Source organism: Lygodium microphyllum, chromosome 1, assembly GCF_053477565.2.
Source record: "Lygodium microphyllum isolate KBCC chromosome 1, Lygodium_microphyllum_v1.1.10, whole genome shotgun sequence".
Lineage (NCBI taxonomy): Eukaryota > Viridiplantae > Streptophyta > Polypodiopsida > Schizaeales > Lygodiaceae > Lygodium > Lygodium microphyllum.
Window position 1 is genome coordinate 16,193,790 of NC_141135.1, and position 15,082 is coordinate 16,208,871.

Consider the following 15,082-nt stretch of genomic DNA (forward strand, 5'->3'; position numbering starts at 1 on the left):
CCTTCCAGGTATTTATTTTATGTGCTTTATTTATTTTCATTTCTCCCTTAATCACCAATTAATTGTTAAAATGAACTATTTATTCACCCACAGTTTCCACGCGCATTCGCGCTCAACACACCATATTTTTTTAATTAAAATAAACCCGCCGTTCACTTCACACGTGCTACGTGCGCTAAAGAGGCACTTTAATTTTTAATTAAAATGAACTAGCCGTCACAAGAGCATGCGCTGGCAAAAAAGTGCTCCACATCACCTTAATTTGTAATCAATGAACGTGCATTTAGAGACCCAGTCTGGGTATCGAAGTCCAGGATTCGAATTAAAGCACCGTTTTAACCTAATAATTGGCAATTAAATTTATAATAAGGAACCGCCGTTTTCTTGCTAAGGTTTATCACTTAATAAAAATTCACCCATTCTTAATAATTTATTAAAATAAACCTTTCATTAAATTAATCCCCCCTCACTACACTTCATTCCCCTTTTTAACGAACCCGTTTCGTGGGATGGGTATGCGCAGTCTTTGGAGTTATTTCCATGGTCCAGTCCTGGTTTATCAACGATGTAGTCTTGATATGTGTCGGATGTGGTATTGTTTTGATTTACTGTCTTTGATACGGTTCCGGGTACGGTGTGTAGTTTTTTCTTTTATTGCCTGATACGGGGTTCTGGGTGTTTGTCTGATGCATAGCATAAAGCTTTCGGTCGCATTTGTCTCAAGGTCATGTCGAATTTTTTCTAGGCTGTGGTTTGCTTGGGGTTAGTTGGTCGAGCCACGTTTTATTGTTTTGGTTATTCTCTTATCCTTATTTTTTTGTATGTTGCTTTGCAGGCATTCTCCTTGATTGTCTGTGTTTGTGGTGTGTGTGTAACCATCTGAATGGCGCCTTCTCACGCTCCTCCCCCTATCCAGTATGTCCCACTAGTTAGTAGGGATTACTCTTCCCTACTTACTTTTGAGCCTCTCACGAAGGCGGGACTCGCTACTTTTGTGGCTACTTCTTTTTCATTGCTTCCAGAGGATCCATCGTTATGTGATGAGTTTCTGGCCTCCTACAGCAAGAAGACAGGACTAGTCTAGGGAATTTCTATGACTTTGACACCTCGAGGCTTAGGGAAGGCTCTGTCTCTTCCCTCCAAAGGTGAACCTTTTGTTACCACTCGTCAGCTTTTCTCTAACGAAGAGATTCTGAAGCTGTTGCAAAAGCAAACAAGGGAAATGCTGGATGTTAAGAAGGTGGTCAACTCTTCAGGAGTTTCCTTTTCCATGATCACCGATTCCGTATGGAAGATGGTCTGTCAGTTTCTCCAGGACAGGTTTATGCTTGCCAAAACGCCATCCTAGTATTTGTCCAAAGAGCTTTTCACAGCTTCCAGGATGGTGTTGAAAGGAGTTGCTATTGATTAGAGCACTTACCTCCTCACTAAAATGGATCAACATTTCGTCAAAGTCACCAGGGATAATGTTACCAATGTCACATATGGATCATATTTGTCTGCCTTCTTGACCTATTCACGTTTACAGAAGACTATGCCTCCACCTCCTCCATCAGATCCAGTTCCTCCTCCTCCACCTTCAGATGAGTCTGAACCCATTGACATAGAGGATGATGATTCTCTGCCTCCCCTAGTCATACAGCGCAAACGCTTGAAGCGGGTAGCAGATAAAGCTCCTTCAGTACTTCCTTCAGTGCCTATTCCTGCTACCTCTGGCAGTGAACTCCCTGGGTATCTCACTTGTAATAACCTGTTCAGAGCACATCGAGAAGGATCATTGGACATATCAGTTTCCTCCCTGAACAGTCTCGTCTCGGGAGATGCAATTCCTTTTCTCTGTAAAGATATTCAAAGTTCCATTGAGTTGTCAGTGACAGCCTGTGTTCAACAGCTGTACGCGTCCTTTTATGAAGAGCTCATGCAGTCTAAGGACCAGTTGCATAAGGCAACATCCGAGTTAGCTTCTGCTAAAGATACCCTAGCAGATTTGTTTAAGCAAATGGAACAACAAACCCACCTGGTTGCCACCCAAAGCGATGAGATTTCTTCTTTGAAGATACAGTTACTAGAGGCTCAATCCCAGGTTATTAGCCTTTCCGAGGAGAAGGAGAGGATGTCCAGAGAAGCGCAGGAGTTCCAAGCTCTCTTAGATGACAAATTTTCAGCCTTACAGACTGCTAGTGACACAGTGGAATCCCAATCCTCCCAAATCAAGCAGTTGCAAGATCAACTGGCAAAGTCAAGCTCTGTTCCTCCAAGCCCTAATGTTCCCTTGATTCCTTCTCTTTCACAGCAGGATTTGGCTGCTCTTCAGAGACAGGCTACTTTGTGTCCTCTCTTTCAAGATAAAGTGGAAAGATTGCAGTCCAGAATGGACTTGTTACGGTCTACATTTGAGCAGTTTCAGGAATATGTTCCACTAGACCATTCTTTCTTTGTTCACTACCACTTACAGAAGTTGGTCTTCTACATGAAGCTTTCCACGATGGATCTACCTCTTCCAAAGGATGGATGGAGTAGGGCTTGGTTTGTTGAGTTGTTGACAGAGGTAGTAAGGATGGTGTTTGAAGATTCTGTCATGCCAGATACCATGTTGATGTCATACATGTATCTACGAGGAGACTTGTTAATTCCAGATGAGGTGGATATGGCATGGTATGTGGGGGATGTGGTATTACAAGCTGTTTTGTATGTCAACCATTTGGAGTTGCACATAGCTGACATGTTTCAAAGTTACTCCTCCAAAGTGGCTGATTGTCATGATAATTCCTGGCATCCCATGATTGATTCTGTGGTCCTGAATCAAAGACAAAACACAGTCCCTACCTCTGCCCAGAGTACTAATCAACTGAGGATGGATCTCTTAGCCTATCTTTCAAAACATAATCCGTTTGATGCTACCTTCTTTGATGCCTATCATAAACAATCTCTCTTAGGACCTTCTGTTCCTACCCTCCTATATTACCAACAAATGGCTCACCGATATGCTCTATATCTTTCCCTTTGTCAATCTAATTCCACAATTATTTTACCCCTTCTTTTCCAACCTTCATCTTTCCCTCAAATTTCCATTTTTACATACTGTTCTTTTATTGAGGATAGAATATTTTCCCCTTCTCCACCATGTCCTTCTCCATCCATTCGTGTACCCTCCACATTTCCTATTTATCAGTTAACACCCTTCCTTAGTGATTCCCTCCAAATTTCTACCACTCCTTCTTTAAATCATTCTTCCTTTTATGATTTTGCCTATCCCTCACTTCATCCACTTTTCCTTATTCCACTACCCTCTCCTAACACTTCTATATCTCAACCACCTCAGTTGGTTAGTGACTGTGACGGGTTTGATAATCAGATTTCCAGAAGAAGGGGATGGAGTTTGGATGATTCCCTTACAGGACCTCAGATTAATTGGCCAGTAATTCCAAGAGAATGGACAGCTGCTAGTCAAGCTTATTAGAACTATGCTCATTTTTCTCAACAGTATTCACAGTTTGCAGATCCTTCAGTGAGATTAACTGCTCACTTTGCTTGGTACTTGGCGTATATGCATAGGCACTCTCATAATGATTCCAAGCCTATTCCAAAGTTGTGCATGAATGTCAATGTGAGCATTGATTCCCAACAGTTGGATATATTGTATTTTCATGCCCTTTGTTTGCCTAGCAGATACCTGGTCCTGTTGGAAAGGATGTGCTGTCTTCAGTTTTTTCAAAATCCTCCCAAAACCTTTGTAGATGAATCCTTGTCTATGGATTGTTTTCGACAACATCAATCTTTCAAGAGGGATCATCTTCATTGATACCTTTCCAATGTATGGTGGATGCTTTTTAATGAAAATCTCTCTTTTTAGAGGAGTCATTTAGATGGTTGTGTTGTATTAGTGTTTGTGTTGTGAGTTCATTTATGTAAAATGAACGTGGTGGTTTCCTATTGGATTGGATTTCGTGTGAGAGCGACATTTTGGAGAATGGTGCTGTTGAGGTCATGGTTGGAGAGTTGAGACTGATGCTAATGAAGAAGAAGAAAACTCTTATATCCTTTACAAGTTTGTTGTGATTTTCTAGTTTGATAAGAAGTGTTAATGTATAAAGGGTTTTCCTTTCTTTGTATTTTTATATCAGATACAGGTTATAAGTTGGGGTCATGGTGGATGGATTCTTTTTGAAAAGATATTGAAGATCAAAGTTGCAATTTTAAATGCACTTGTATTCCCTTTTTCCTAGGTCGCGAGGACGCTTCCTTATTAAGTGTGGGGATATGTTGAGTGTTGAAATGACTTGTTTTTGGCTGTTTTTTTGTTGTTTTTGAGAGCTGAATGGTTGATTTTATGAGATGATTGATTGATTTGGAAGTGGTTTGAGAGTGTTTTGGATGATATTGATTGTGTTTTGGAAGTTCATGATGTTTATTAGTAGTTCTGTGATGTTCTGATAGGTTCTGATTGGTTCTGTATACCTTCTGTTTTGTTCTGTTTTGGTCTGTTTTGTTCTGATTGTCTTCTGTAAGGAGGGATGGAGTATTGATTGATGAAGATTGAGATCTTGAGAAAGCTTATTGAATGGTTTGTGAGAGTTTGGAATGGTTTGAGAATGAGTTATGTGGTTCTGATGACCTTCTGTAACCTTCTATAGGTCTTCTATAGAGCTTCTGTCTCTATTTCTGTTCTGTTCTGTACTGTAACTGTTCTGGTACTGTTCTGTGACTGTTATGTATGCTTCTGTATGTGTTCTGATGGATGAGAGTGTATCTTGGGAAAGTTTTCTAGCCTTGGAAAGAGGTGAATACAAGTGCAAAGGAGCTAAAAGAAGTGAAAGAAGTAGCTGCTGAAGACTCAAGTGAAGATTAGAAGTGAAGTGACAGTAGTGAGCTATGAAAGGACACTGTAGTGGCTCTGGTGACTCTTCATATCAGACATACCTCTTGGGAGGGGTATCCACGACCTAAGAAGGAATATGGAGAGTGATTTTGAGAGATTGTAGTGAGGATATGATGTATTATTGATGGAGAGAGAGAGAGAGAGCCAGAGATAGTCAATTCTACTGAAATAGAGTGATTGTATATGAGAGATTGAGAGGAAAGACTATGAAGATATTGAAGATGAATACTATGTGATGTATTTCCATTCAAAGATGGTGCATTCCTTTGCTTTATTTGTTCTATTGATGGATTTTATGAAAATATTGAAGAATATGGTTGATTCTATCAAATCTGTGGGAGATCTACATGATGTTGTATGAAGATTTGTTGTGCTTGGTGTTCTTTCCTTCATTGTGATCATATGAAACATGATAAACAAGCTTGTTGATGTTACAAGATAGATTTTCTTGCAAGAGAATTCCCTTTTTCTTGGTGTTCCTCTTGGGGCTCCACTAAGCAGTGAAGCACATTACATCATGGTATGTCCTATTTATATTCTTAAAATGTACACCTAATGGGGGTTCTATCATATGTGCCAATGATGTCTCTCAGTTGTCAAAGGCATTGGAAAGGTCAGACTTACGTCAGTCTTTGGTGATGTATTTGCATGTGCTTTATGTCTCACTGATAAAGAAAAATCTAGCTTCTGTTTAGCATCGCCAAAGTTGGATGCCAAGTTACTTTTGATGGTACCTGTTGCTTGGTCTTTGTCTTATGCATGATAGCGGTATAGTGTTTACTGGGACTCTTGCCAGAAGCTTATATATTCTCAATGCTTATGGTAGAGAGGCTATTTGTGGATGCTTTTAGTGGCGCTGCTATGTTTGTGGCTTCTCTTGGATTTGTATGCATCCTTTTCAGACCTAGGCAAGGCCTACAGGAGTAAAAATATATTTTAAGATTAAAACATTAGGTTCTTTTGGGATATGTGCATGTATTGCAAAAACGTTTAGCAACCCAAGCTAGAGACAAGTGGTGAAGTTTGTGGATTGACACACAACAGAATGTACACATGATCATCAAATATGTTGGAATTCACAAATGCATGTCAATCTATCACATCTTTGGTGATTGCTTAGTCCAACCTGGTGGTTTACCCCTTGCGAAACTCCATTTAATCTTAGCCTAATATTATCAAAGTATGAGTGTAATGTTTATGGTTGGGTCATTTTTGTTGAGAATCAGCAACCACACTCACTAAACAGCCTCTTTGTATGGAGCTTCAGGGCCAAGGACATGCAGGCTAACCTATCCCATATGCAGAATGGTGCCTGCTGCAGTTTCCTACTTTCCTATAAAGCATTGTACTTGCTTCCTTTTCTTAATGCAATGATAGTACTCTTTTCTTTTCAGTGAAGTGTCAATGTCATTGTCTACATACACAAGATTGTGTTTATGAGTCCAAGTCTCAATCTTGGAACCTAATTCACTTGTGTAACAAACAGTGTCTTTGTCTTCTCCATCATGAGTCCACACTTCTCCTTTCATCCACCATAACTCACTGCCATGCTCTAGATCCCGCATTTCTCACATGGTATCAGAGCCCAGTCGGGCATGGCTCAGCTCGACTTACCTCTCCTCTGCTCTCTCTTAGCTCATGTTAATATCTGGTCAGCTTAGTTCCATCTCATGACTTCATCTCCCAACTCTATCCTCACTAAAGCTTCCATGGCAGCCATAGCCAGCAGCACCCTGTCAGATTGAGCTGCTTATATCTCACTCCACAGGTCAAATCTCTTGGAGCTTCCTTATGGAAAAGTATTCTCCAACTCACAAAGCTTCCCTGTATCACATCAATCCATGATATTTGGCTATCTGAAGCTCAGCATTGTGAAAATTCCCAGTCACTGCCATAGTCTTCAACTGTGACCTGCAGGATATACCCTCCATGGAGCCTTCATATCTCTCTCTATAGAGCATATCTTCAGGAACTTTCTTCTAGACATATCTTTCTTCACTTACGATGCTCCCTCCTGGCACAAAAAACAACCACATTGGTGATCTTCAGCCCTGGCATTGCACAAATTCGACGTCGCTGCCCCAAACTGCACCGTGGATGTTCGCGCCCTCTGCCCGTGTCGTGCTGTCCACGATCTGGACGATTTCCATAGGGTTTTGATAGCCCTTGACATAAGCTTCCTAGACTTGTAAATTTTTTTGAAAATGATCAAGTATAGCTCCTACAATCTGAGAAAAACCAGGGCCCTGTCTCAGAAACCCTAATTCCACCATAGCCAAAATCTCTCAAGCTTTTTTTTCCTCAGTTTTTCCCACTCGTGACACTAAACCAAGCTAAAGCCCACTCTAATCCATTGACCTAGCATCAAATCAAGGAGGGGAAGGACCTGAGAAGATTGAAGAACAACGGAACGATCTCGAACAAGAAGATTCAAGCTCAACGTCAACACTGACATAGTGTGTTTTTACACTGTCACTAACTGTGTCTCTTGACACACTGCATTCTGCTCTTCTACTAATAAAATCTCAGAATTCTGGTGTTGATTTGCTGCTGATCTTGCAACCTCAACATGGGAAAAGACTCTCCAAATGCTCGATTCAAAGGAGTCAGGTTTCACACTTGGCAAACCCGCATCAAGCTCATCTTGATGAAAAAGGGTCTCTGGGCCATCACAAATGGCAAAGAGAAGAAACCTTGGGACACAGACCTTGCAACTACTTGGAAAAAGAATGATGACAGAGCCCAAGCCATTATCAAACTGGAGCTAGACGACAGTTATATCCACCATGTGGATAACTGTGAGACCTCACAGGATACATGGAAAAGACTTGACACCCTGTTTGGTGCACAATCTAAATCATCAAAGTATGGTCTCCTGATTGAGTTCTTCAAGCTTGAAATGAAGTCCAGCACATCACTTGCCACACATCTCAATTACATGGAAGGACTCCTAACCCAACTTGCAGGAATCAACATTAAAATGGATGAAGATGTTTGCATCGGTGTTCTACTTAAGAGTTTGCCTCCTGAATATAATAATGTATCAACAACTTTAATCAACATGCCAAATCCTGAACTTGTTGATATCCAGGCATCACTGTTAGAAGAGGAAAAGAAGCTAAAAACTAAGGAAGAACCAAGTACCTCTAGAGATGAGCATGCATTATATGTTGGCAATACGTACAAAGGCAAGAAGGATCAGCTCTTCTGTGACTTCTGCAAAAGGACCGGACACACCGAGAAGTTCTGCCACGCAAGAAAGAGATCCCAAAAGGCCTATCTAGTCGCAGTTAAAGAAGAAGAAGAAAATGGAGCAAAGGAAGAAGAAGATGAAAATGAAGACCACCATGATCGGAAGGACAAGACTCATCAGTCCTTCTACTCTCATAACTCTGATAGACTGTTTTAAAAGCCTTGTATTTCCTTGCCCTAATGTTTCCTGCCATAAGCTTTGTAAACTCCTTATGTAACTTGGCATTACAGTCCCTGTACACTTTGTGAGGCCCCTGTTACAGCCTCTGGATGTCCATCATGTTTTGGTGCCCACACTTAGCCTTTTCTGCAACAGCCTTTGGTGTCTACCATGTTTGTGGTGTGCCCACACTTTGCAGGTGATTCTCATTACATCCTCTACACACTTTGTGCCTTTCTAGTTGTGATTGAGGAGGGGTGTTGAGAATTAGCAATCACACTCACTAAACAGCCTGTTTGTATGGAGCTTCAGGGCCAAGGACATGCAGGCTAACCTATCCCATATGCACAACCAGTTTCAGTGATGCATGCCAGACTTTATGCATCATGGGTGCTACTGCTCTGTCAATGTCCTTCCTGCCATATCCTTGTGGTGTTAGGTTGCCCCTAATTAAAACTATTGTGTCCATCAGCTTTATAGTCTCTTTGTAGGTAGGCAACAAATTGGGACAATCCTGTGGTAATCTGTGAGCTTGTTTGACAAGGATTCTGTTGATTGACATTGTCAAAGGCTGTTGAATTGATTGCGGGACATGCATGTGTATACCATGTGCACTCCACACATGTATGTTACATGCATACATACACACCCTTAATGTGCACCATGTAAGTGTGTATTGCTTGCAATATTAGGTAGGTTGAGGTGCTTGAATATTTTGCTAAATCTCTTGACTCCTGAGACATCTACTCAGCATAGGCTTTTAAACTTTCAATTCCTGAGTACCATAAAGTTGCTTGCAAAAGTAATTGTTTGGCATGAGATGATTCCTGTTATTGAAGATCATGATTTTACAAACAAAACTTTTTCTGAAAGGTTTGCCTCTGGCCATGCGAGAGCTGGGATATCCATTTTTTAAGCATGATGTCTATTTTGGTGCCCTGAACAGTTGTATATTTCCTATCTGCCAAACATGTTTCATACTTGTTGCCATTTTGGTAGACTCTTAGTTAAAAGATTGGATCATGTTTACAACGTGTTGTTTTAACCTATTAACATACATATGCTAGCACCTTTTTCTCAGTGAGACCACTTTTGCAATCAATAGTAGTCTATTTTGAAATGGTGTTGATAGGTGTAGTGGGTCTCATTACAGGTCCTCCTCCTAGAGCATGATATTCTACATCTCTGCCAATTTTAAGGTTGAGGTGTGGCTAAGAATAGAACTGGCTGTTAGACTTTGGACAACTGGTGTTCTCGACTTGAGGATAAACTTATGGTTATCATAGGAAAAAGGTTAAACTGCCATTTTTGAGACAAAGTTAGTGAGACAACTTAAATAAATCAATCGAGCCCCCTCCCTAGCAATACAATCGCGATTCGCCAATGAATCACCTATATGTAGCTCTGTCCATTGTGATCCCACCTGATGATGTCCCTCGATGACACTTTCAACTCTGAGTGTTTCACTTGTCTTATTAGCAAGCATTTGATATTTCTCTTTTGTGGCAGTCCCAGGTAAAGTTACCTAGTGCCACCTGAATATAGCTGCTAGCATATTGCCGATGCGCTAGATTAAATGCCGTAATGGACACTAATTTGACATTTATGTTTGGTAAGCAAGTCTTACTTTGTTATGGACACTGTTTCAGTGTGTTATATCTAGAAAGTAGGTTTTCTGTAGGGTAAGAGTGAACTACTAGAATGGTCTGATCACAAAAAGGTTTGGTAGGTCTTCGGATTCCATAGGTGAGAGTGAAAGGTGCACTTGTGAAGACCAGCACCCTGATATGCTGGATGACAGTGTGCTATGTTGCAGCTGATTGCATTGTACAGGCATGCATTACATGCCTTGTCCCTCAACGTACATGTCCAGTTCCCGTGCTGCAAGGGGGGCAACTGCAGAGTGGCATTAATACAATTGCAGAAATAGCTCGTACGCAACCTGCACATATTGCAAATGTGGCGCGTCAACACGCGAGATCAAGCAAACCCACTTTCCAACCCCGTCACCCGCAATGGCTGCAACTGGTCTACATGAAAACAAGAACGCATTGTTGAGATATCGAGCTCCACTCGTGATACGCCAGGGTGACCGTTGTATATTTATGTCACCGACTTGTCAGTTGCAGACACGGTTGGTACACCGCCCATGAATAATAGCTACATGATAGCTATCCTTATCTACTCTAGTTCGTGGCTCAGTTAGTATGCCACCTTAGTTAGTTGAGTTTGGTTTGAGACCCATATATAGGGTTCTTCTATTTCTTTGTACTAGAGTTCTTTTGGCTTACACAACTAAGAAGAGGAAAACTGTTTTCAGCCTCCACCCTTGTGTGTCTTCCCCCATTGTGCAAGCAAGAAAGCTTCAAGCGAGACTCCTTCCTTCTCTCCCACAATCTTGACATGGTATCAGAGCCTTGTTCGTGGTAAGGAGCTCAAGAAAGCAAGCCAAGCTCGCGGTATTCTGGTAAGAGGAGCAGTGTTGCTTTCATTTTCTGTTTTGGGAGCAGATCTCTGCAGGTAGCACAGCCGGAAATTGCAGGAGTGCATTGTCTCAGGTTGAGACGCCATTCGCGGTGAAGCAAGAGGGCAGTATATGCTGCGGGAGAGGGCTTTAGCCCTTAGCGACCTTGTTTTTTTGATTTGAGGCCATTTCGGGGCCTGTTTTGCAGACGGAAGTTTTCTGCACGCACTCAGGAAAAGGCTCAGTTTTATGCTGTGCAGCCACTGTTCTACAGGTCGGTGAAAAGTTACTGTAGAAATTGCATCGTATGCTTGTGCGCAGAGACATTGGGAGTTTCAGAATCATCCTTGGTTCCTGTTTATGCAAAATCGTCACTAGGAAGTGACTGTGTGGTCAAATACCACTTTCGCCAGTTTTGCAGATTTGCCCTTGTGAGGGTGAAGCTGTGTTTTTTGCAGTGACAGAATTTCTTGCAGTATTCTGTAATGGCGTCTGATTCTCTTTCACAGATTGTCACTGAAAAGCTTGACAAGAACAACTTCCAAGCATGGAAGTTTAGAATGACGAATTTCCTTATGGGAAAAGGATATTGGGAATTTGTTGCAGGAAATGAAGAAGAACCAGTTCTTCCTGATGTTCCCAATCAACAACAAATGCAGGCATTTAAAACATGGCATGAGAGAGCCAGGAAAGTTATGTATTGGCTGTCTATCAGTATTTCAGACTCTATGATTGTGCATATTCAGGATGCAAGTACGCCAAAGGAGGCATGGGATACTTTGTCAAAAATGTATAGCACAAATACGCAAGCCAGGAAAATGCAGCTCAAGCAAGAGTTGCATAATGTGCAAAGAGAAAGTATGAGCATCAACGACTACCACATGAAGGTGAAGAAGATTGCAGATGCACTTGCTTCCATTGGGTCGCCAGTGGAAGATGATGATTTAGTTTCCGTGACCTTGAATGGTCTAGGAAAGGATTATGCACAGTTTCGGACATCCATTTCAGTTCGTGAAAGATTTCCTGATTTTGAGGAGTTGATTGCTCTTCTAATTTCTGAGGAACAGAGAAATGGTGGTGCATCTTCTTCAGGAGGAACTTCAAAAGAAGCTGTCTTCTACTCAAATGCTGGAAGAGGTAGAGGCAGAGGTAGAGGAGGCCGATTTGGAGGCCGTGGCAAAAATCAGAATATGCAGCAAACTCAAGAAAACCAGTCCTATGGAGGAGGACGTGGTAACTCTAGAGGCAGGGGGAGCCAAAGAGGTCGTGGTGGATGGCAAAGAGGCCAAAATGCAAACAGTAATGTTGAATGCTACTACTGTGGTAAAATGGGTCATATGGCTAAAGACTGCTATAAAAAGCAGAATGACATCATGAATGGAAAACTGCAACAAGGGAATTATGCATCTTCTAGTAGACAGGGTGATGACAGAAATGAGCATTTGTTCATGGTGCAGCACATGAACAATTCTATGACAAGTGCAGAAGAAAGCAATGATGTATGGTATGTTGACTCAGGTGCATCAAACCACATGACAGGTCATGCAGAATGGATGGAGGATGCAAGGAAAATGGAAAAACCAGGATTTGTGGAGACTGGTGATGATACTGCACATCCTATTGTGCAGATTGGAAAAATTCCCTTGTCTATGCAGGGTGGGAAAAAGAAATACCTGTCCGATGTATTTCATGTCCCGAATATCACCAAGAATCTGGTTTCAGTTGGTCAAATGGTTGAATAGGGCTTGCAGGTCAGATTTAATCCTCATGGATGCTTTGTTGAGGATATGAAAAATAAAGGTCGCTTGATAGCAAAAGGAAAGAAGAAGGGCAGAATGTTTACATTGGATGCAGACATGTCTGAATTGAGTGCAGCAATGTTTGCACATGGGACCGGTGTAGTTGCAGATATTGATATCTGGCATAAACGCATTGGTCATGTTAATGTACAGCGACTTAAATCAATGCAGGCCCAAAATATTGTTGCAGGATTGCCCAAATTCAAGGTTGCAGAAATGCATAAGGTATGTGAAGCCTGTCAGTTTGGAAAACAGGCAAGGAAACCATTTCCTAGACATGTTCAAGAGAGCGAGAAGCCATTGGAATTAATTCACTCTGATGTGTGGACTACTAAAGCTGCATCTCTTGGAGGCTGTCATTATTTTGTCACTTTTATTGATGACTATAGCAGAAAAGTTTGGGTGTATTTTATGAAAAAGAAAAGTGAAGTTTTTGGGCATTTCAAAACTCTTAAAGCTATGGTTGAAAAAGAAACAGGCTTGCAGATAAAATGCCTAAGGTCAGATGGAGGGGGAGAGTACCTCTCAAATGAGTTTGCAAAGTTCTTGCAGGAGCATGGCATAAAGCAGCAATATTCATGCAGTTATACTCCACAACAAAATGGAATTGCAGAAAGGAAAAACAGGCATATTGGAGAGGTATCTCGTGCCATGCTCAATGAAAAAGACTTGCCAGATTTTTATTGGGCTGAAGCAGTTGCTACAGCAGTCTACATAATGAACAGGACTCCCACTGCAGCAATACATGGAATGACTCCAGAAGAGAGGTATACTGGTAGGAAACCAGATATTTCTCATTTGAAAATTTTTGGTTGCATTGCCTATGTACATGTGCCAGATGAGCTGAGATCCAAGTTGGATCCAAAAGCTGAGAAGTGCATCTTTATTGGTTACTCTCTGCAGCAAAAAGGGTATAGATGCTATAACCCTTCTACTCGTAAGTTTACAGTGAGCAGAGATGTTGTTTTTGATGAGATGAGTAGCTGGTATAAACCAGTAAATGTGATTGATGATGAAGATGCACAAAATGGTAATGCTACACAGAATTCACAGCAGCAGTCACAAAATATTAGTGGACCTGGAGCGTCCTCTAGCAGTGGTTCACATTCTTCGCCATGGACAGGCAGATTGAGATCAGGAGAATCTTCTCAAAGCAATGCAGATAGTGGTATGCAGGTATCACGAAAAGGAAAAGAGAAGGTTGATCAGCCCATGTTTGATGTGAATGCAGGTCACTCTTATGTGGATGGTGAATCCAGTGGCTCAGAACAGAGCATTGATGATGAGTTGGGTATTCCTTCTATTGTTACACCTGGAGTAAGGAAGACCAGGGATGTTTTGAGAGCACCTGGGAGTGAACCTACTTTGCGCAGGTCTACAAGAGCTAGGTATCCTGTGGATAGGCTGAAATATGATGGATTTACAGCCATTCACTATGCATATATGGTCAAAGTGATACAGGAACCAGAACCCACATCTTTTGAGCAAGCCATGGGAAAAGAAAAATGGGAGAAAGCCATGGATGAAGAAATGGATGCCTTGGAAGCAAATGCTACATGGGAGTTAGTACCTTTGCCTAAAGGTAAGAATGCAATTGGCTGTAAGTGGGTTTATAAGGTGAAGCACAATGCTGATGGTTCTGTGAACAGATACAAGGCAAGATTAGTAGTCAAGGGGTATGCACAAACATATGGCATTGACTATGAAGAAACATTTAGTCCGGTTGCAAGGATGGCAACCGTAAGAGCAGTCATTGCTATGGCTGCATCAAAGGGATGGTCTTTACATCAGATGGATGTAAAGAATGCCTTCTTGCATGGTGATTTGCAAGAAGAGGTCTATATGGAGCAGCCACCAGGTTATGTGCATGCTGTTCATCCTGAGTTTGTTTGCAGGTTGAAGAAAGCCTTGTATGGCTTGAAGCAAGCACCTAGAGCATGGTCTGACAAGATAGGACAGTATCTTGTCACTATTGGCTTTCAGATTTCCAAGGCAGATTTCTCACTTTATGTGAGAAAAACAGAGAAAGGTATTATGCTGCTTGTCATTTATGTTGATGATTTGATTATGACAGGTGACAGTGATGAAGATATCCTTCATGTGAAAATGCTATTGAAGCAGAAGTTTGAGATGAAGGATTTGGGAGAGCTGCGTTATTTCTTGGGCATTGAGGTGATTAGATCACCAAGTGGGATACAGCTCTTGCAGAGGCAGTATGGATTGGACATGCTGTCCAAATATGGGATGACAGGCTGTAAGCCTATTTCAGTTCCTTTGGAGCAAAATGTGAAGCTGAGCACAGATGCAGGTGAGCTTCTAGAAGACCCTACTATGTACAGACGCATAGTAGGAAGTTTGATTTATATGACTATTACCAGGTCAGATTTGAGCTATGCTGTTGGATTGGTAAGTCAGTTTATGCAGGCTCCAAGGAAACCACATTTGGATGCGGCTAGACGCATACTTAGGTATGTGAAGTCCACATTGCAGTATGGACTATTTTATGAGACTGGGGTTCAGATACAGTT